The following is a 23,158-nucleotide window of genomic DNA, read 5'->3' as shown; positions in this document are numbered from 1 at the left end:
TCTTTATCTGACACTGAGACATCTGTGATTTGAGTTCTTTAACTGTCTGTTGAACTGCTGGATCATTAACGGACTCTAGGACATCTACGATATGAGTTATTTAATTGTGTGTTGAACTCCTGGATCATTAACTGACCCTAACTGGTCTGTGAAACGAGTTCTTTAACTGTGCGTTGAACTCAGGGTACATTAACTGACCCTGACACATCTGTGAAATGAGCTCTTTAACTGTGTTATGTACTCCAGGATCATTAACTTACCCTGATACATCTGTTATATGAGTTATTTAACTGTGTGTTAATCTCCTGAAGCATTAACTGACCATGTGACATCTGTAATATGAGTCCTTTAACTGCATGTTGAACTACTGGTTCATTAACTGACCCTGTGACATCTGATATGAGCTCTTTAACTGTGTGTTGAACTCCTAGATCATTAACTGATCCTCTGACATCTGTGATATGAGTCTTTAACTGTGTGTTGACCTCCTGGATCACTAACTGACCACTGAGATGTCTGTGATATGAGTTTTTTTAACTGTATGTTGAACTTCTGGATCATTAACTGACCCTTAAACATCTTTGATATGAGTTCTTAAACTGAAAGTTGAACTGCTTGATCATTAACTGACCCTGAGACGTCTGTGATATGAATTCTTACACTGTATGCTGAACTCCTGGATCATTAAATGACCCTAGACATCTGTGATATGATTTTTTAGCTGTACGTTGAGCTCCTGGATCATTAAGTGACCCAGAGACATCTGTTATATGAGTTTGTTAACTGTATGTTGAACTCCTGGATCATTAAGTTACCATGAGACATCTGTGATATGAGTTATTTCATTGCATGTTGAACTCCTGGATCAATAACTAACCCATAAACATATGTTATATGATTTGTTTAGGTGTTTGTTGAACTACTGGATAATTAATTGACCCTGATACATCTGTGATATGAGTTATTTAACTGTATGTTGATCTCCTTTATCATTAGCTGATCCTGAGACATCTGTGATATGAGTTATTTCACTGTATGTTGAACTCCTGGATCATTAACTGACCCTTAGAAATCTGTGATATGATTTTTTAGCTGTATGTTGAACTCCTGGATCATTAACTGACTCTGAGACATATGTGATATGAGTTCTTTAACTGTGTGTTGAATTCCTGGATCATTAATTGACCTTGTTATATCTGTGATATGAGTTCCTTAACTGTGTGTTGAACTCCTGGACCATTAACTGACCACTGAGACATTTGTGATATGAGTTCTTTAACTGTATATTGAACTCCTGGATCAATAACAGACCTTGACACATCTGTGAAGTGAGTTCTTTAACTGTATTTTGAACTCCTGGATCATTAACTGACCCTCTCATATACGTGGTATGAGTTATTTAACTGTATTTTGAACTCCTGGATCATTATCTGACCCTCACACATTTTTGATATGAGTTCTTTAACTGAAAGTTGAACTGCTGGATCATTAACTGACCCTGAGACGTCTGTGATATCAGTATTTGTTACTGTATGAACTCTTGGATCATTAGATGACCCTGAGACATCTGTGATATGAGTTATTTCACTGTATGTAAAACTCCTGGATCATTAAATGATCCTTAGACATCTGTGATATGATTTTTTTAGCTGTATGTTGAACTCCTGAATCATTAACTGAGTCTGAGACATATGTGAAATGAGTTCTTTAACTGTGTGTTGACCCCCTGTATCATTCACTGACTACTAAGATGTCTGTGATATGCGTTTTTTTAACTGTATGTTGAACTCCTGGATCATTAAGTGTCCCAGAGACACCTGTGATATGAGTTCTTTAACTGTATGTTGAACTTCTGGATCATTAACTGGCTCTCACACACCTGTGTTATGAGTTATTTAACTGTATGTTGAACTCCTGGATCATTAACTGACCCTCACACATCTGTAATATGAATTATTTAACTGTAAGTTGAACTCCTGGATTATTAACTGACCCTGAGATGTCTGTGATTTGAGTATTTTAACTGTATGTTGAACTCCTGGATTATTAAGTGACCCTGAGACATCTATAATATGAGTTTTTTAACTGGGTATTGACTCTTGGATTATTACCGGACCCTGACATGTCTCTGATATGAGTAATTTAACTGTGTGTTGAACCTTTGCTTCATTAACTGACCCTGACACATCTCTCATATGAGTTCTTTAACTGTGTATTGAACTCCTGGATCATTAACTGACCCTGAGACATCTGTGATATGAGTTCTTTAACTGTATGTTGAACTCCTTTGGATCATTAACTGACCTTGAGACATCTATGATATGAGTTCTTTAACTATGTATTGAACTCTTGGATTATTAACGGACCCTGACATGTCTCTGATATGAGTTATTTAACTGTGTGTTGAACTTTTGGATCATTAACTGACCCTGACACTTCTCTAAGATGAGTTATTTAACTGTATGTTGAACTCCTGGATCATTAAATTATTCTGAGACATCTGTGGTATGAGTTCTTTAACTGTATGTTGACCTCCTGGATCATTAATGGACCCTGGCATGCCTCTGATATGAGTTATTTAATGGTTTGTTGAAATTTTGGATCATTAACTGACCCTGACACATCTCTGATATGAGTTATTTAGCTGTGTATTGAACTTCTGGATCATTAATTCACCTTGACACATCTGTGAAATGAGTTCTTTAACTGTATGTTGAACTCCTGGATCATTAAATGATTCTGAGACATCTGTGATATTAGTTCTTTAACTGTATGTTGAACTCCTGGATCATTAACTGACCATGAGGCATCTGTGATATGAGTTCTTTAAGTGTATGTCGAACTCCTGGATCATTACCTGACCACTGAGACATCTGTGATATGAATTCTAACGGTATGTTGAACTCCTGGATCAATTGACACTGACACATCTGTGATATGAGTTCTTTAATTGTATGTTGAAGTGGATAATTAGCTGACTCTGAAACCTCTGTGATATAAGTTTTCTAACTGTATGTTGAACTCCTGGATCATTAACTGGCCCTGAGACATCTGTGATATTAGTTCCTTAACTGTGTCTTGAACTCCTGGATCATTAACTAACCATTGAGACATCTGTGATATGAATTCTTTAACTGTATGTTGAACTACTGGATCATTAACTGACCCTGTGATGTCTATGAAATGAGTTCTTTAACTATATGTTGAACTCCTGCATCCTTACCTGACCATGTGACAGTCTATAATATGAGTTCTTTAACTGTGTGTTGAACTCCTGGATCAATAACAGACCCTGACACATCTGTGATAGGTCTCTTTAAGTGTGTGTTTAACTCCTGTATCATTAACTGATCCTGATACATCTGTGATATGAGTTCTTTAACGGTATGTTGATCTCCTGGATCATTAACTGGCCCTCACACACCTGTGTTATGAGTTATGTAACTGTATGTTGAACTCCTGGATCATTAACTGACCGGCACACATCTGTAATATGAATTATTTAACTGTAAGTTGAACTCCTGGATTATTAACTGACCCCGAGATGTCTGTGATTTGAGTATTTTAACTGTATGTTGAAATCCTGGATCATTAACTGACCCTGAGACATCTATAATATGAGTTCTTTAACTGGGTATTGTACTCTTGGATTATTACCGGACCCTGACATGTCTCTGATATGAGTTATTTAACTGTGTGTTGAACTTTTCCATCATTAACTGACCCTGACACATCTCTCATATGAGTTCTTTAACTGTGTATTGAACTCCTGGATAATTAACTGACCCTGAGACATCTGTGATATGAGTTATGTAACTGTATGTTGAACTCCTGGATCATTAACTGACCCTGAGATATCTATGATATGAGTTCTTTAACTGTGTATTGAACTCTTGGATTATTAATGGACTCTGACATGTCTCTGATATGAGTTATTTAACTGTGTGTTGAACTTTTGGATCATTAACTGACCCTGACACGTCTCTGACATGAGTTATTTAACTGTGTATTGAACTCCTGGATCATTAACTGACCCTGAGAAATCTGTGATATGAGTAATTTAACTGTATGTTGAACTCCTGGATCATTAAATTATTCTGAGATATCAGTGATATGAGTTCTTTAACTGTATGTTGAACTCCTGGATCATTAACTGACCATGAGGCATCTGTGATATGAGTTCTTTAAGTGTATTTTGAAGTCCTTGATCATTAACTGACCCTGAGATATCTGGGTTATGAGCTTCTTAACTGTATGTTGAACTCTTGGATCATTAACCGACCATTAGACATCTGTGATATGACTTTTTAGCTGTGTGTTGAAGTCCTGGATCATTAACTGGCCCTGAGACATCTGTGATATGAGTTCTTTAACTGTGTATTAAACTCTTGGATTATTAATGGACCCTGACATGTCTCTGATATTTGAAATTTGTCCCTATTTTTGGGACTGTATTACCCCATTATTGGCTTCGTTCAGGTTTTTTGTTCTAAGGTTGAAAGCTGTGGTGACAACTGAATTCACTGAATATGTTTAGGGGCTTTATTCCCCCATTACTGGCTTTGCCCATGTATTTCTTTGCTAAAAGGCTGAGAGCTATGATGAGAACTGAATTCACTGAATATGTTTGGGGGCTGTATTCCCCCATTATTGGCTTTGTTCAGGTGTTTTTTGCTAAGAGGTTGACAGCTATGGTGAGAACTGAATTCACTAAATGGCAGCCATTTGTTTCATTTTATTCTAGCAACTTTCCAACATTATACAAGCAATATTTAAAATGTCTCCCTGGTTTTTGGGCTTTTGCCCCCCCCCAATAAATTTTGGGTTTTTCAAGATTTCTTGTGCTGCAAAGTTCAGAGATACAGCTGAGTGTCAAGTAGATTTTACAAGGAGCTGAGAGCCGCAGGGAAACAAAAGTTCAGTGCTGCTTATGCTGAGTTGGCTTGCATTCTTAATAGCACAACAAGTATTATACTTGCTTTTGATGCAGAAGGCTGTGGGTTCTACTCCCACAGTAAGTAGATGCATTGCTGATACTGCACTGTGTTATAAAGGGTGGTGGATCCTGCAGTCCTTTTTGGTGAAGATACCTAGTAACTATGAACCTGTTATCAGTTTGCCATCCATTCCCTATTGCAATATTACTAGTCCCTGGTAGTAGCTAGCTTGTCATTTTTTAATGCAACATAGGCAATTTTCTTCCTCAAGGGCAACAGGCACTTTATTTGTAGATGAAACAATGAAATATAAAGTTGTTTGCTAGCAGCAACCTCTTCATTAGTTACAGATTTCTTTAATGTGGAATTAGTTAGATGACTTTTACTTCTTCAGAGATTGTGCATATTTACTGATACTGGTGGACTATAGATGTTTGAGTAGACTTTTATGATAGAAATGCTTTGAATTGGGCATTTTTGTCATTATTGGTGCATGCACTTTTCATTGTTTACTGGAAAAATGTTCAAAACAATAAATTTAAAACACCCTCTAACAACTGTACTGTATTGTACAAGGAATATAATTTAATACAATCAGGAGCACATGTATGTTTCGTGTGCAAGGGGCCTATGATTTGAAAACAGCCCAAAGTTAATCTTTATCTACCACTGGCAAAATGTATTTTCTTTGAATGTGGGTTTCAATGCTATTTCAATGAATGTGAGTTTCAAGGGCAGAGAAGTTTTAATTCTAAGTGTATTTTCATTGTGAGACTGCATTGCTTTGTTTAGCAGATATCTATTAGCGTTTGTGCTGTAAAATGCAAAATAAAACTTTCAAATAAAATCCAAATCATTGCAGAGGTAAAGCAGTATGCACATTACAGTGTTTATGGTAAATGGGGTGAAATAACCAAGGAATGGGACATTGGAATGGCTGCAGGGGGGAGTCTCCATTCGAACATGATTTTGTGAGGGGGGAAGGCAGCAAACGCAAAAACAGCCCCGGCTGAGCTATACCTCTCAACTGTCCAAATTTTTGCAGAATGAATAGATTTTTGCTTCTTATTTTTGGTTGGTTCCTCATAAAATTTGTGGTTTCCTGGCAAATCATTTAGGAATGAAGTCACTAAATAATGACAGACATTGAGTTTCAGATGTCATAACCTTCAGAAAAATGCATGCTAAAGCAAGACCTGTTATTCTATCAACTGTCTTAAGTTTATAGAAGAGCAATTTTTAGTACTGTTTGTATGCCCCCCCCCAATATATTTGGCCTTGTCCAGATTTCCTGCATTAAGTGGTTGAGAAGTACGTGCAAATAAATTTCTTTATAAAATTAGGAATATCCAAACCTCTCATCTGTCCCTGATTTTGGCTCAAAATGTTGCTCTCCCCCTAATAATTCCTCCACAAAATGGCAATTTTGGAAGAAAATGTGCAGGGTTTACAATTATAAATAACTGTAATGATCAGAATTATAGATAACTTTTATTTCAGAAATGCATGTAGATTGTCTTATTTTGTCAGCTGCTCAAATTAACAGTACTAATATTAAAAATGTGTCCCTTCTTTGACAGGTTCCCAGCAGTATTGTGTGGCAATTTTATATTTTTGCATCACATTTTGGTCTGTTTTTCATACAATTGTGTTTTTCTGGCATATTAGTGGCAAATCATTAAAGACTGAAGTTAGAAAATAATGGCAGACATTTGAGTTTCAGATTTCATACCCTTCAGAAAATTCATACTAATGCAAAACCTACTACTATTCTATTGTTTTTCTAAGTTTATAAGAGCAATATTTAAAAATTGTCCTTATTGGGCCTGTGTCCCACTTCTATGTATGGCTTTGTCCAGATTTCTTTCTCTGAGGGTGAGAGGTATGAGTGTCAGAGCCATCACCATCAGCCAGAGACATTTCAAATTTGACATACTTGTTGCACCCCACTCCCCCATGTAGTGACTCTGGATGTGTCCAAGCAAGGCAAAGAGCAGTTATGCAGTGTAAGTGTGCAGAGTATTCCCCCATCCTAGGCAGACACAAGTACAACAGTGGCTTTTCATCTGTTCTTGATTTTGCAGAATGTTCTGGTTTTCTGTAATATTATTATACTGTTGATTTATGCTTCTTATTATTCAGAAAATGCATGCTGTCTCAGTGCCCTGTTGCTCTGTGTTTAAGTAGCAATGCTTTAATGACCATCAGGTAAGCTTGTTGGAGATTGTAAGATGCAAATAAGCTTTAATAAGCATACCATTAAAGAATTACCAAAATGTAAAGCCTTTTTGTTGTTGCCATGCAGAGAATATTTACATAACTAGATAATGTATAAGCCTTTGGTATTTAAATGCATATGACAGTATTTGTAATAAAGGACAGGATTACAGTATTTTCAGAAGCTCATTACATTTGTTGGAGACTTGCAGTCATCTTGCAGGCTTCACCCGTAAACTAAACAATGACAATCTATCATGTGTGGTCCATAACTTGTGCAGTAATTCTTTAAGCAATTTATCTTGTGCTTGTTTCTTGTTTTCTGTTTATTTTTTAATTTGATCATCTCTTCCCCATGAAACAAGTAGATAGTCGTCAGGCAGAAAGTCTTTTTTGGATACACATTTTTACAAGTGGGGGTGTCACAGAGATTTCTACTTTCAGCATGTTACTTGGTCATTTTATAAAGCTGAATATAAATTATAATTAGCACTGCAGTGCAAGGAGAAGTGGTTTGAGTTTAGTGCTGCTTGTTTTTTTTATACTTGATTTTGGCTGGCATTCCAGTGATGTATTTAAAAAGTAATTTATTTTTTCATGCCTCACAACCTTTGTATTTCCATCTAGATATTAAGTAAGCTGTCATGTAGCCAATGCATTGAAATATTTTTTCTTCTACACTTCATTTTGTCTTGCTTGGACTCTCATAATGATGGTCTGCACCCAGGGCAGCGTATTTAATTAAAGTTCCAGTTGTTGTGGTTTTGAACATAGCTCCACCCCTTTCTGGCTGGTCACACCCCTTCCCATTGGCCCCACCCATTCAGCTGTCTCATGCAGCCCCCCTTTAATTTGAAGTCACCAGCCGCCACTGTTCTGTATAGAATTATTGCATGCAAGCTGTTGTCTTAATCTGCTTATTTCTGCAATTAGTACTATCATGTATTCTTTGTAAAAAAAGGTAAGTCTTGTGTGTTTAGTTTTCAGTACCTCTCTTTCAGGACTTCTGTCAAGGAATGTTGTTTCAGTTTCTCAGCTTCTAATTAACTTTTATTTGCCATCATATACTGATCTTTCTGGCAGTTTAGCACAAATGATAAAGGCTATGAGCTTCATCCTAGTGGCTGTTTCATTTCCCTCATTTTCCATTTGTCTACTGTGTAACTATATGAAAGTCACTTAAGCAGACAGTTTTCCCAGTATGCCTTTGAAGAGGTACTTGAAAGCCTGCTTGGTAAACAAGTAAATAAAACAAAGACAGCTACAATGCTACTTCTCACATATAGTAGGAGTCAACTATTACATCTCAATTATGCATTTCCTGCTGTTTTTAATGGGTCATTTATAACACATCCTTTATCATTTTTTAAACAAATAATTTTAATACAATGTATAAAATTATTTCAATGAATTACAGAGATTTTTCAGAGCAAAAAGCAGTCATCAATATAATGTCTCTGAAAACTAATTTCCAGTTTAAACTTGCTGTCATACTTATCAGACCAAAAGCAGTTTCCTAATAGGGCCAACGTGCCCTCCCTTGCTGTATCCTTACTCTGTTAATTAGAGTTGCCACCTGTCAGGAAGTTTTCCTGACAGTCAGGAAATCAGAGTCTCTGACAGGTAATCCTGAAATCAGGGTCTCTGTTGGGAAATCTGGTTATGGTGAGTACTTGAAAGTCTTTTTTAATCATTCTGAGAGCAAACACATTTCTGAAGTAGGTTTCCTAAAATGTTCACTGATTCACTTGGATTTTCTGTCTTCATTCATAGCCGCCCTTTTTCAGTGGAGGCCTGTGGATAAAAGCTCCACAAAACAAAACTATTTACAGTACAAGTCAATATATATGTCAGCAAAACAAAGTAATACAATGTAGTCAAATGACACAATAAAAAGAAAAATTCTCATGTGTTTACTATTACTGTATATTATGGATGAAGGAAAGAGATGAGAGATACTTATTTTTAATAGAAATTTTTGGAGGTTACTGTTCATAGTAAAAGATGACAGGTGCAAGAAGAGGTAAAAAGGCTATAAATGGCTAACAGGTATATAAGTAGAAGAGGTCAGTTAAGCAAAGTAGTATATTATGCAGATTGATTATTTCTGCCTGCAACAGTGGCTTAGTAAGGTCCTCTGCTGTAGGCCCCACTTAATCTAAAACTGACCTTACTCAGAGGTGGGCACAAAGATTGCTATAATTTGTGTGAGGGAACTGGATACTGTGGTCATTATTTCTTTAGTGTTCCTCACAGTCAAACGTACATGGTGTGCACAGAAGGTCTCTATAGCTTGTGTTTTGGCTGGAGACAGATCAGTAATTTCTTCAATATTCTTCAAAATCTCACCTTAGAAGTGTGCATAGGTCACTATAGCTTGTCTAAGGCCAATCTCCTTTGTAGGAACAATAAGTTGGAATGAATTACTGTGAATGTTATTTTCCCGCTTTCTTCACAATTGAAATTAGACATATATACATGTGGTTATCAAATAGGTGTAGGAGAAAGGAGGCCTGCTGCATATGTACAACTGACAGCAATAGGTTGAAATATGCTCTACTGTTTTTTCTTTCACTTTCATTCTAGTTTGACTTCAAAGGGGTACACATAATGTGTCTGTCTTTTGGGTTAGGGCTGAGGGAGCATGCTGAGTAGATGTACGAGAGCATCAACTTGAAATAAATAACTATGGCCATTTGTCAGTTCACTTCCATCCCAATTTGATGGCAGCCATTTGAAATATCAGGACCAACTAGAGTGAGTCCCAAAACATGGAGACTGAATGGCTAAAAAATTACTTACATACACCAAGTCTGAGATGGACAGTTCTTGGAATATTCCCGATTCTCACAGGTATGGCAATCTCAGAGTTGGTATATATAAGTTCAGGGAATGTAAGAGGCTTGCCTTCCATACTGGTATGGGGGGGGGGGGTCTTGCCACCATCCAAAAAAGAAGTTTAACGGAGAAGAGCAATGTTCAAGATTTGCACTTCTCCTGTAATTTCAATCTTATTTTTTTTGGCTTGTTGGCACTCGGCATTTTGAGTGTTGACATTTCAATAGGGAGCCACAATTTAACACCAAAGGGTTGCACATAAATCAGCTATCTTTTTCTGGGGAGTAGGAAGGAATGCAGTCATCCCAGATATGATTTCTGTGCCCTCACAAGTATTTTCTTCTACATTCTTGAATAACTACTACTCAGTTTATTGGTGACTGCTGTGCCATCATCCTTGAACATTAAGCCTTGTATATAACTTATTTCTTTCCAGAAAGAAAAAAAAATGGTTACATTCCTAAGTCATAATTTTTGTTCAGGCCATAATTGGACCAAAGGTTATGGAAAAAATATTTAAAATGCACCTCAGGGTATTTAGAACCCCTAACTTCTGGTGATCATGTGCCACCCAAACCCATAGCTTAATTAAATTCTTTACTATGTAGTTATTACAGTATACTCTTAGCCATTTAAGATATGATGAAAGGATGTAGGAAAAAGCTGACAACTAAGACAGAGTTTAGTAAAACAAAACAGAAGCATTCTGGATGGTATGAGAAGGCAAGAATTGGAGGAAACAGGGGAGCACTAGGGTGTATGCCAGGGTGACAGTAGATATCATGGGTATGGTGTGCCATGGAACGCTTCTTTGGCTTCCTATCATCTAAGGCTACCCATGCAGTCACTGTGTGGGTAGGAAGTGCCATGGAACACACTGCCTTGGGCTTTATATCAACTGAGACTACCCAAGTAGTCACTGTGTTGGTACGGAGTGCCATGGAACACTTTGCCTTTGGTTTCCTATCATCTAAGGATACCCATACAGTCACTGTGTGGGTAGGGAGTGCCATGGAACACTTTGCCTTGGGCTTCATATCATCTAAGGCTACCCATGTAGTCACTGTGTGGGTATGGAGTGCCATGGAGCACCTTGCCCTGGGCTTCATATCATCTAAGGCTACCCATACAGTCACTGTGTGTGTGGCATTTAAAAGCTGGTGCTTCTGGGTGTGGTTTGCTAAAAGGAGTGTGACCAGCCTGAGAAAAGGTGCGTTTTTGTTCTGCAGAGAGTGTGGCTTATTGTCAGGAAATAGAAGGCTGAAAAGGCATTTGATTTGATTTTTAAGCATAAATAACTTACATCCAAAAATACAGTCCAACAGTTGTATCAGTACATTACTTTTGCAGTTAGACACAGACATCTGTTTAAATCACAACTTGCGTCTCTTACTATCTGTTCAAGTAGAATGTAGGAGTGCAATAAGGCCAGGCCACATAATGGGTTCATAGGTTCATCCTAAGCTATCGGCCCTAGGACCTATACAAGCCTAGCCATAACAATTCCCTGGATATTTCTTCCCACAATATTTACTTCCCTGGACCCCCGTCTAGCAGGGTGACTGACGTGATCCCCGAGGTGAATTTCCTATCTCCCATCCATTTGTCAAGGTTCCTTTTGAAGAGGTCCAAGGAGGCACTCTGCTTGACATGTATGGGCAGTTTATTCCAAAGTATGGGGAGTCTCTGGGTCAGGAACCTATCCCTCCAGCATGTTTTGTTCATTGTGATGACAAGGTTAAGATCCCTGGAGCGTGTGACTCTGAGGGATTGGGATTTCTTTAAGTGGAGCATGTCCAACAGCTAAGGGTTTGACATGGCCTTGTATGTTAAGCAGAGATCACCTCTGAGTAGACGATATGCCACAGAGTACAGCTGGAACTTTTTAGATGATCAGCATAGGGCATATGCTTTAGGCCTGTGATTCTTTTAGTGAGGTATTTCTGTGGCCTTTCCAGTTGTTGCAGATGTCTTGTGAGGTACATACCAAATGGAGTGTTGTACTCTATAATGGGTCTAATGAGGGATGAGTACAGTGGGACAATGACCTCCTTTTTTTTGGATGAAAAGCCCTTAGTGATGAGGTGTGCCACATAGAAGGATTTCCTGACTGTTGTGGTGATGTGGTTATCAAAGGTGAGACCACTGTCCACCTGTGTCCCTATGTCTCTCATCACACTTTCATGTTTAGTGTACTGCCACCTATGTGGTAATTCATGGGTACATGTTTTTTCCCAAAGGGATAACTATACATTTCTTGGCATTAAGCTTGAGCCCATGGCTCTGGCACCAAGCATCAGTTTCTGTAAGGCCCTCTTGTAGAATATCCACATCATTTGGGGATTCAATAATGGCTCCCAGTTTGCAGTCATCTGCTAACTTTGTTAGCCAGAGTCCCTTAGTGTTGGATTGTACTTCAGAGAAGTAGATGTTAAACAAGAGCGGTCCCAGGTTTGAACCCTGAGGTACTCCACTTGTCATCTGTCTGGAGCTGGATTTGGAGTTGGCTACTTTTACAGTCTGGGTTCTGTAAGTAAGCCAGTTGGCAACCCATCGTGTGATGTAGGGATTTATGCCCAGCTTAGTAAGTTTATATATGATTCCAGAGTGGGGGATGTTGTCAAAGGCCTTGGCGAGGTCCAGATAGGCTATGTGGACCTCCTTACCCTCGTCCACAGCTCTGCAGACTGATTCAAAGAAGTCAATCAGGTTCAGGAGGCAAAATTGACCCTTCACAAACCCAAATTGGTGGGGTCCAGTGTTTGAAGGTTGCCAATGTCTTTGTTTATAAGTTCCATGATAATGTGCTCCACGCCCTTGCAGATCAGGCTCATCAGACTGATGGGATGGTAGTTCCTGGGATCCAAGGTGGATCCCCCGTTTGTGGAGTGGGATAACTGTATCTGTGCACCACTGAGTGGGCACGAAGCCTGAGGTGAGGCTATGATTAAACATGACACTTAGGTGAAGTGCCAGTTAATTTTGTAGTTCATGTAGTACACAGCCCAGGATTCAAGGCTCCAGAGAGCACCCCAGCATTACCAGGCTATACCTCATATCATGCTTTTTGGCCCCAAAACCCGGACCGAACCACAAAAGGAGGGGGAGTTTCCATATTTATCAAGGATATCCACACCTCCAGGTTAGTGGCATTGCATGAAGTATCGGAGACCATCCATGTGCAACTAACAGTGGGCAAGACTGCTTTTCAGTTTATAGCATCCTACAGGCCACCCTCTCAAAGTCAGGAATCCCACTCGGCTTTCCTGAAAACATTGGAGAACATGAAAATCTCTCCGAACATCATTATATTGGGCACCTTCAACTACCCAAACATTGACTGGGAGCACTACTCAAGCCCCAGCACCTTAGCCCAAAGGTTCCTGGAAATTATAAACTCAAATGCTATGGAACAACTAGTCACCACTCCCACAAGAGGGGACAACATGCTAGACCTGATCATTACCAACATGGGGACTCTATGCTCCACACTAGAAGTATATCCCTCATTGGTAAGATCAGACCATAAATTAATTTCACTGGATGTCCACATCCCGACCCCACCCCCAGCCCAGAAAACCACAGTGAAAAACTTCTCAAAAGTGAACTTCTCACGTCTCAAAACTGAAGTGGAATCCTTCAAGGCCCCAGGGCTAGTGGAAACTACGGCCCAAACTGCAGAATCCTATATAAACGCATTCTACGGACATCTCCACGAATGCATGGATCATGCTATCCCAAACAAAACCAAGACCCGATCATCCAAAGGCAGGCGTCCAGTCTGGTGGACCCCTGCCATAAATAAACTGTACAACAGAAGGAGGAAGCTACTACATGATAGAGCAAAATCCCTAATAAGGAAGGCATCTCTGATCAGTACTAGCAAAAAATTACGTTCCCTCATAAAATCCTCCAAGGCCAGCTTCGAGAGAAAAATTGCACAGGACACCAAAGACAATCATAAGGCTTTTTTCAGTTATGTTAGAAACCTGGGATGCAACTCCCAGACTTGTTCTGAGTTGATTCTAAACGACAAAAAATACACTGAACCCACAGACATCGCCAATATCCTGGCAGACAGGTTCAGTGCAAACTTCTCCACCCTCCCCCAAAGAGCAAGTATCTATCCCAGCAGAGGGCTGCCTCCCAAACATCTCTGATGCTCAGGTGAAGGCTGCCCTCTCCAAAGCAAAAAACACTGCTTCCATGGGACCAGATGGCGTCCCAGGTTGCGTCCTACATGAACTCCAAGAGGAACTAATCCCTCAAATAAAACAGCTATACATTCTGAGCCTCACTACAGGATATGTGCCCACAGAATGGCGTACAGCAACAGTGGTCCCACTCCACAAAGGTGGAGCCTCTACAGACCCTGGAAACTATCGCCCCGTAAGCCTGACTAGCTTAGTCTGCAAGGCTATGGAGAGGATCATCATGGAGCTCATAAACAAAGACATTGGGGACCTACAGACACTAGATCCTACCCAGTTCGGCTTTGTCAAGGGCAGATCCTGCCTTTTGAACCTGGTTGACTTCTTCGAAACAGTCACCAAAGCCATAGATGAAGGGAAGGTAGTCCACACAGCCTATCTGGACCTTGCAAAGGCATTTGACACAATACCCCACCCAGGCATCATAGATAAGCTATCCAGCTTAAATATAAACCCCTATGTCACAAGATGGGTCGCAAACTGGCTCAAAGACAGAACCCACAGAGTGAGAGTTACTGGAGCCATGTCAGACTTGAAACCAGTCACAAGTGGCGTCCCACAGGGTTCTGTCCTGGGACCACTCTTGTTCGGTATATACTTTTCCGAGGTACAGGCAAACGTGGGAGGACTATGGCTCACCAAGTTCGCAGACGACTGCAAACTGGGCACCATAATCAACTCTCCAGCTGACACAAACATCCTTCAAAAAGGTCTCACAGAGACAGATAACTGGTGCCAGCGCCATGGTTTAATGCTAAATGCCAAAAAATGTATAGTCATACCCTTTGGCAAAAACAATGTGCCCACAAATTACCACATAGGCGGAAACCCATTAAGTACAGAGAAAGTTATTAGGGACCTGGGGACCCAAGTTGATAGCAATCTCTCCTTTGAAAACCACATTGCCAAAGTGGTTAGAAAGACCTTCTACATAGCTCACCTCATCACAAAGGGTTTCACATCTAGATCAAGAGAGGTAATCGTGCCGCTTTATTCATCCCTCATCAGGCCCATCATAGAATACAATGCCCCTTTTGGGATGTACCTTACCTGACACCTGCAGCAATTAGAAAGACCCCAAAAGTATCTCACCAAGAGGATCAAGGGTTTCATACAGATGCCATATGCTGCTCAGTTAAAAAAACTTCAGCTCTACTCAGTTGCATACCGCCTACTTCGAGGCGATCTATGCCTGACATACAAAGCTATGTCAAATCCAGAATTAATGGACATGCTCCACCTCAGTAAATCTAAATCCCTTAGAGCCACATGCTCGAGGGACTTGAACCTCAGCATAGAAATAAATAGAACTTGCTGGAGGGGCAGGTTCATAACCCAGAGGCTCCCTTCACTCTGGAATAGAATTCCAGTTCATGTGAGGCAGAGCACCTCACTGAATCTCTTCAAGAAGAATCTCGATAGGTGGATGGGAGATCATAGGTTTGTCCCAGAGATTACTCCCGTGTCACTATTAGACAGAGGCACAGTAAACTAAACCTTAAAAAGGGCACAGTATACTCAAATCAAGGGGTGGCATAAGCCATACAGAATCGGGCTAGGCTTATAATTGCCTCAGGGCAGATAGCCTAGTATGAACCTATGAACCTATGTCATCTGGTCCCATGGATGCTGTATTCTTAGCTTTGAAGAGTGCTGTTTCTACCTGTGTGGCCATGATTACCGGAATTTGGCAATCTTTTGGTATTGAGATATGCCCTTTAGGAGGTGAGAGGGGGTGAAGTTGGCACTAAATTGATCTGCCAGGATATTGCCAATATTCTTGGGATTAGTATATTTAATTGCATTCTGTTGTAGCTCAGAGCAGATCTGAGCATTGCCATTTAGATTCTTGGAATAACTATAGAATGCCTTGTGGTTGTCTTTGGAATCTTTAGCAATTTTATTTTCGTAACTTGCTTTGGAGGATTTTATGAGGGATATCAGCTTCTTACTGAGGCTGGTAAGCGAGTTTTTTGCATCCTGGGATTTTCCTCTTTTCTGCAACAGTTTCTTCCTTCTGTTGTATAGTTTATTTATGGCAGGGAACCACCAGATTGGCTTCTTTTTTTTGGAGGAGAGCGTCTTGGTTCTGTTTGGGATGGCACAATTCATGCACGAGTAGATGTTTTCATACAGTGCCTTAGTGTAGGATTCAGTAGTCGACCTTTCAGCTCCTGTCTGCATGGGTGTCATGAAGTGTATCACTTCTGACGAGTAGCATGAAGTTGGCTTTGGAGAAGTTTTTTTATAGAGGTTTCCTTATTGGGGGGGTGGGGGGGTGGGGGTGGGATGTGGATGTCAAGGGTGATTAGCTTATGGTCAGACCTGACCAATGAGGGGGTGACCACTGGTGTGGAACATCTATCTCCCATGTTGGTAATGACCAGGTCTAGGATATTGGAGCCCCTGGTGGGACAATGGATTAGCTGATCCAGGGCACTGGAATTTATGAATTCCAAGAACCGTTTGGAAAAGGTGCTGATACCTGAGTAGTTTTCCCAGTTAATGGCAGGGTAGTTGAAATCACCAAGTATTAGGGTGTTTGGTTGTATCTTAATATTTTCCAGTATGTTTAGAAAGGTGTAGTGAGAATCTTGGGGCATGGTAGGGGATCTGTAGCAAGCTACAATTTGGATTGTAGTCTTACCTAGTGTTAGTTACACCTGGAGAATTTCAGATGCATTGCGTTGGGCAACTAGCCTGGAGGTGTGAATATCCTTGGTGAATATGGACACTCTTTCACCTTTAGTGTTTCTGTTTTGGTTTGGTAGCCGAAAAGTGTGGTAAGAGTTGTAGCTTGGTATTGCAGTGGTGCTTTCTGGAGCCTTGAATTAGGTCTCAGTTACTGCACAGATATTGATGTTCTCCATTTTTAGGAGTGCCTAGAGAGAGTGCATTTTGAGGTTTAGACTTCTAGCATTGAGTAGCATTACCTTCAGATTTTGCATGCTTGTATCTGTTACGGTGGTGGTTTTGTCCTTTGAACCTTGCCTAAAAAAGGCACTATAGGAGTGGCAAGAGCTTTAGCCAGTAACCTGAATCCCAGGGATGACAGGTGCAGACAATCGAATAATAATTACTATGGCCAAAATATTTAATTTCAAATAATAGCAATATATTTGCTCTTTCCATCAAAAATTTGACATCTTTACACTGACTTTTATTTTTATTGAAAAATGATCAGCATAATTAAACAGTGATACAGACAAATAGTTTACACTGCATCAGTTGGCCACACAGGTGATATCACTGGATCCAGTATGAATAATCATCTTCAGTTTAATCAACATGTGACTATACTAGTTCCCAAGTTTGCAAAAAAATAATTGTTTTGCAGAGAGCAAGCTCATAATGCAACTGATTTCAGGGAAGCCCAAACACCTCCAAAATGTTCATATTTATTTATTGACATTTGATTAATGGTAAAGTTTGACTGGGTAGAAGCCTATTTTCAATGGAGGCCCAGGGAGAAGAAAAGTTCCAAATTATTACAAAACATTTTAAGAACTATAAATTTATAATCTTCAAAAATAAAACAAAAACATCCACAGGTTAAATAATTATAACAAATTAAATACAATATAAAACATTGGTTAAGAATTGATACAAGTTATATGATAATCATTTGATATTTAGAGAAATTTTACACAGTTTGTAGAGAAATTAAAGGTAAGTTCCAAATTATTACAAAACATTTTAAGAACTATAAATTTACAATCTTCAAAAATAAAACAGAAACATCCACAGGTTAAATAATTATAACAAATTAAATACAATATAAAACATTGGTTAAGAATTTATACAAGTTATATGACAATCATTTGATATTTGGAGAAATTTTACACAATTTGTAGAGAAATTAAAGGTAAGTTAGTCTAATACAAACAGGAATTACAATATGAAGTGAGGGAAAATCAGGCTTATGGTATATTTAGAAAGTCAGGGAAGAGAATTTAAGAGCAGCAAGGAGGTAAGTGAAGAAGGGAGATTAAGGAGGTATAAGGAATGAAAAGGTACTTGTTCACATTTAGGGATATAGTTTATCCTGGTTTTGAGCAAGAACTGAGCCAGATTTTAGCTAGAAAGTCTTTCAGAGTGGTTTTAAAAGATGGGAGGGAGGGTGTAGACCTGATGGATTCAGGTAAGGAGTTCAAGGCCTTAGCAACTTTGTACGAGTTCCCAACAGATTTGTTAGGTTTGTAGACAGACAGGAGTTTTTGTTCACTGGATTGCATTTGCCAACTGGGTGCATAGTTGTGTAGAATGCTTTTAGTGCTGGACAAACAGATGGATGCTGGATAATTTTATAGTGGTAAGAAGCTGTGTATATGTTAGTCATATCTGTCAACCTGGAAACATCAAAAATCTGGATAAAGACCCATGAAAAATAGGTACAAATCTGTATGCTGATTAACATAATATTTGCATGCATAACTGTGTAACGCCACACGCTCCAATGGAATTGTGGGATACTAACATTAAACACAAACCGAAGAACAGACAACCAAAATATGGCCCCAGAGTCCCCCTGCAGCCATTCCAATATCCCATTACTTGGCTATTTCGCCCCATTTACCATAAACACTGTAATGTGCATACTGATTTGCTTCTACAATGATTATTTGGATTTCAGTTAAAACTTTTATTTTACATTTTATAGCACAAACACTAATAGACATCTGCTAAACAAAGCAATACAGTCTCACAATGAAAATAGACCTAGCATTAAAACTTCTCTGCCCTTGAAACTCATATTCATTGAAACAGCATTGAAATCCACATTCAAAGAAAATGCACCTGGCCAGTGGAGAATAAAGATTATCATTGGGCTGTTTTCAAATCATAGGCCCATTGCACACAAAACATACATGTGTTCTTTGATACACCTTCCTGACTGTATTAAATTATATTCCTTGCATAATACAGCACATTTGTTAGAGCGCATTTTAAATTTATTGTTTTGAGCATTTTTCCAGTAAGCAATGAAACAAAATGCATGAACTAATAATGACAAAACTGCTCAATCCAGAACATTTCCATCATAAAAGTCTACTCAAATGTCTACAACCCACCAGTATCAGTAAATATGCACAATCTCTGCAGAAGTAAAAGTCATCTAAATAATACCACATTAAAAATATCTGTAACTAATGAAGAAGTTGCTGGTAGCAAACAACTTTATATTTCATTGTTTCATCTACAAGTAAAGTGCCTGTTGCCCTTGAAGTATAAATTGCCTATGTTACATTAAAAAATGATAAGCTAGTAATATTTCAATAGGGAATGGATGGCAAACTGATAACAGGTTCATAGTTACTAGGTATCTCCACCAAACGAGGGCATTCTCAGGACTGCAGCATCCACCCCTTTAAAAGTACAACATAGTACAGTATCAGCAACCCATCTACATACTGTGGGAGTAGAACCCACAGCCTTCTGCAGCAAAAGCAAATTTACTAGCTGTTGTGCTACTAACAATGCAAGTAGGCTTTGCATAAATAGCACTAAACTTCTCTTTCCCTAAAGAACTGTGCCACACAAGAAATCAAGAAAAAGCCAACATACATTGGGGGGGGGGTCAAAGGCCTAAAACTGGGGGCACATTTTAAACATTGCTTGTATAATCTTAGAAAGTTGCTAGAATAAAATGTTATGTTATTGTGTGCTTCCTGAAAGATGAGAAAACTGAAACTTAAATGGCTATCATTATTTGGTGAATTCAGTTCTCACTGATTTGTCAGAAACCCACAAATTTTATTTTATTTAACATTTGTTTACTGAGAAAGTCCAACTTGGAACAAAGCCAATTTTCAGCAGAGGCCTGGGGAGAAACACTCCAGACATGTCTTTGTATCATGGAAGGAAACTGGAGCACCCATAGGAAACCCACACAAATGCAGGGAGGACATGCAGGCTCCATACAGAAGACACTTCAGCTGAGAATCAAACCAGAGAACCTCTTGCTGTCAGGTGACAACAGTACCATTGCACCACTGTGCCATCCTAATTTTAAGAGAAACCGACCAAAACTATGAACAAAACATTCCAGACATTCTGTGAAAATGTGTAGAGTTGAGAGTTATAACTCTTTCAGTCAGAAGGGGTGGTACGGATAGAGAACTTAGGCTCTTGCTTCTTATACCTAAGGTACAAAGTTTGAGCCTGAGTAACCATAACCACCAGTTATACCTAAAAGGGGCATTTTACACCCACCATATGCAGCAGTATCACTAAAAGAATACTCCAAGTGTGACCACACACACACACACACACACACACACACACACACACACACACACACACACACACACACACACACACACAAACACTATATGCAGCAATATCAATAAAATAATAACCTAAGTGTGACCAGAAAGAATGGAACATCACAGCAATTCAAATGGAATTGGGAACAGAAACAGAAAGAATGGAATGGTCCCAATCTATATATCATCAATAAATGCAGCAGCACATAAGAATAAAACGTCTGGACAGGAAACGGTCTTAACAGCTATAATTGCAACTAAAGTGTTGAGTTTTCCTTATCTGGAAACTCTGCTGCTGCAGTCAACACAAGCACACTACTTGTTGCCCATAAACAAAGTATAGTGAGCCCTCAGTCAATGCTGACAGGCTGCTCACAAAGCTGACATCATCGCATATGACTCTGCATGTGATTACATCAGTGGAAAAAATAATCAAATAAAAAGCAGGGAAATTCAGGAATAAAGGAGGCCACTCAAGAATTCGTGGCATCCCGTTATTTGGACATCAAAACCAGTAAATGCCAAGGAATTTGGTACGGTTGAGAGGTATAATGTTAGTTGATGAGGCAGTTCTAACCAATTTAGGCTTTTCAGTGCTGTACAGTCGTGGGTTCTGAAAGGGGTATTTGCTGCAAATTTAGCAATTTTGTTATAGCATTGTTCAAGCTTTCATTTTTGTGAAGCCTGAGGTTAGTAAGGATGGGAGTGGCATAAGGAAAAGTGGGGAGGAGGTAAGTATAGTTTTAGTTGCATTGGTGAGAAAGTTTTTGGTCTGTAAAGCATCCCTAGTTTTTGATGATTTTTTTCTTATGCAATTTTGTATATGCAGGTTGAATGTAAGATTATCAGCAACTATCACCCCTAACGATTTGCTATGAGAAGTGACTTAAATGGCTGCAATATTAAGAGAGAGGACTTTAAATTTTGTTTTTTCATGAGAAAGGGATTCGGGAGGAAAAGTAGTAGTTTGGTCTTTTTTAGGTTCAGCATGAGTAGTTACAGAGCCATGTTTCAGTGGCTGTTAAAGCTTCCTGAGTAAATTTTTGGAGGTGTACCATGTTGTCAGATGTGGAAATGGGAGTGGAATCATCTGTGTATTGTTTTAGGGTGGCCTGTTTTGTGCATGTGTAGATTGTACTGATGAAAATGTTAAAGAGGAGGGGAACCAATGATTGAGCCCCTTGGTACACCAGTGGTGAATGGGAGTTAAAGAAAGAGTATGGAGTGCCATTCTATTGACTGATAACTATTGGACAGGTAGCTTGAGAGAGAGACCTAGTGAGGACATTTGAAATACAAGTTTGCTGTGACAAACTGTGCCGAAGATTTTAGACATGTCTAGAAATATTGAACAGACTAGTTTGCCGTTGTCTCTAGCTTTATTGATGGTATCTATATAGGTTAGAAGGGCAGTGCTAGTACTATGGGAAGGATGGAAGCCATGTTGTGTAGGGGATAGGAGTTGTTCCTGAAGAAGAGAGTCTAGCAATTATTTCTGAATACATTTTTCAAGTATTTTGGCAAAGGGAGATAAGATTGCTATAGGTCTAAAGTTATTAATGTCTGTTGAATCTCCTCCATTGTTCAGAGGGATAATGTGTGACTTTTTCAAGAGAGTGGGAATGCAGGATTCCTGGATTGACCTATTTATACAGATTGAAACAGAATAGGCAATGCTATTGGCTGCTATTTTTATATAGTCATTTAGAAGGTCATCGGTTGAAGAAGAGCATGGTTTAAATTTGTTAAAAAGTAGTTTTATATAGGATATAGGCACAGGCTTGAAGGTGGATGTGGCGATATGTGGCTGTTGGGCAGGATTGGGATTATATGTTGAGGAATTTTTGGTTAGAGATGCTATACTATCTATAAAATAAGAGTGGGACTGTATTGCAGTTTCAAGTGGTGAGCTATTGGGAGAGGGGCTTGGGTTGAATTTTTGGCCAAGATGTAAGATGTCTTTAATGGATGCCCAGATTGTTTAAGGATGTGTTTAGTATTGTTCTGAAAGTTATTATAGTATAGTTTTCATCTTCCATTATTTGCTTTTGGGTACTACTGTGAAGCATTCTGGAGTTTTCAAGATATTGTGGTGTTTTATATTTTTGACATTCTTTCCCTGCTTTTTCTTTGTCTTGCATTAGCATTCTACACTTTTTGGATAGCCAAATTGCATTATTTGTTTTCAGTGTCTTCCTTCTAGGAGGTACAAGGCTATTTAGGATATTTAGAAAAGTTGTATTGAATTAATTTACAGCATCATCTAAGGAGAGGATGTTATGGTTTCAGTTAATAGATGACGTAGTAATGAACATTTCTGAGTTAAACTTGGAAAGGTTTTGTGTTGTTTTATAAATATGCTGTTTAACTGGATGTGTGAGATGTCTAGTCATGTATATTAGGAGATGATCACTGAGAGAGTCTGACATTGTACCTGTGGTGGAGTATTTTCTAGGGTCTGCTACTAGGATCCAGTCTAAAAGTGAATTTGATGTCTTGCTATGATGTGCGGGAAATTGAATTAGTTGTGTGAAAACATATAAATTCATGCTAGATATAGGGGAGTTAGAGATTTTGTCCAAGCAATTGACATTCACATCACCTAGTAATATTTTTTCTTGTGGAAATGTTATGGATAACCAATATAGGATATCTTCTAGTATAGCTGTATTGTCACCAGGAGGGATAT

The sequence above is a fragment of the Protopterus annectens genome, chromosome 2.part2 (assembly GCF_019279795.1).
Source record: "Protopterus annectens isolate FY-2018-M chromosome 2.part2, PAN1.0, whole genome shotgun sequence".
Taxonomy (NCBI): domain Eukaryota; kingdom Metazoa; phylum Chordata; order Ceratodontiformes; family Protopteridae; genus Protopterus; species Protopterus annectens.
Note: the sequence above shows the minus strand (reverse complement) of the source record.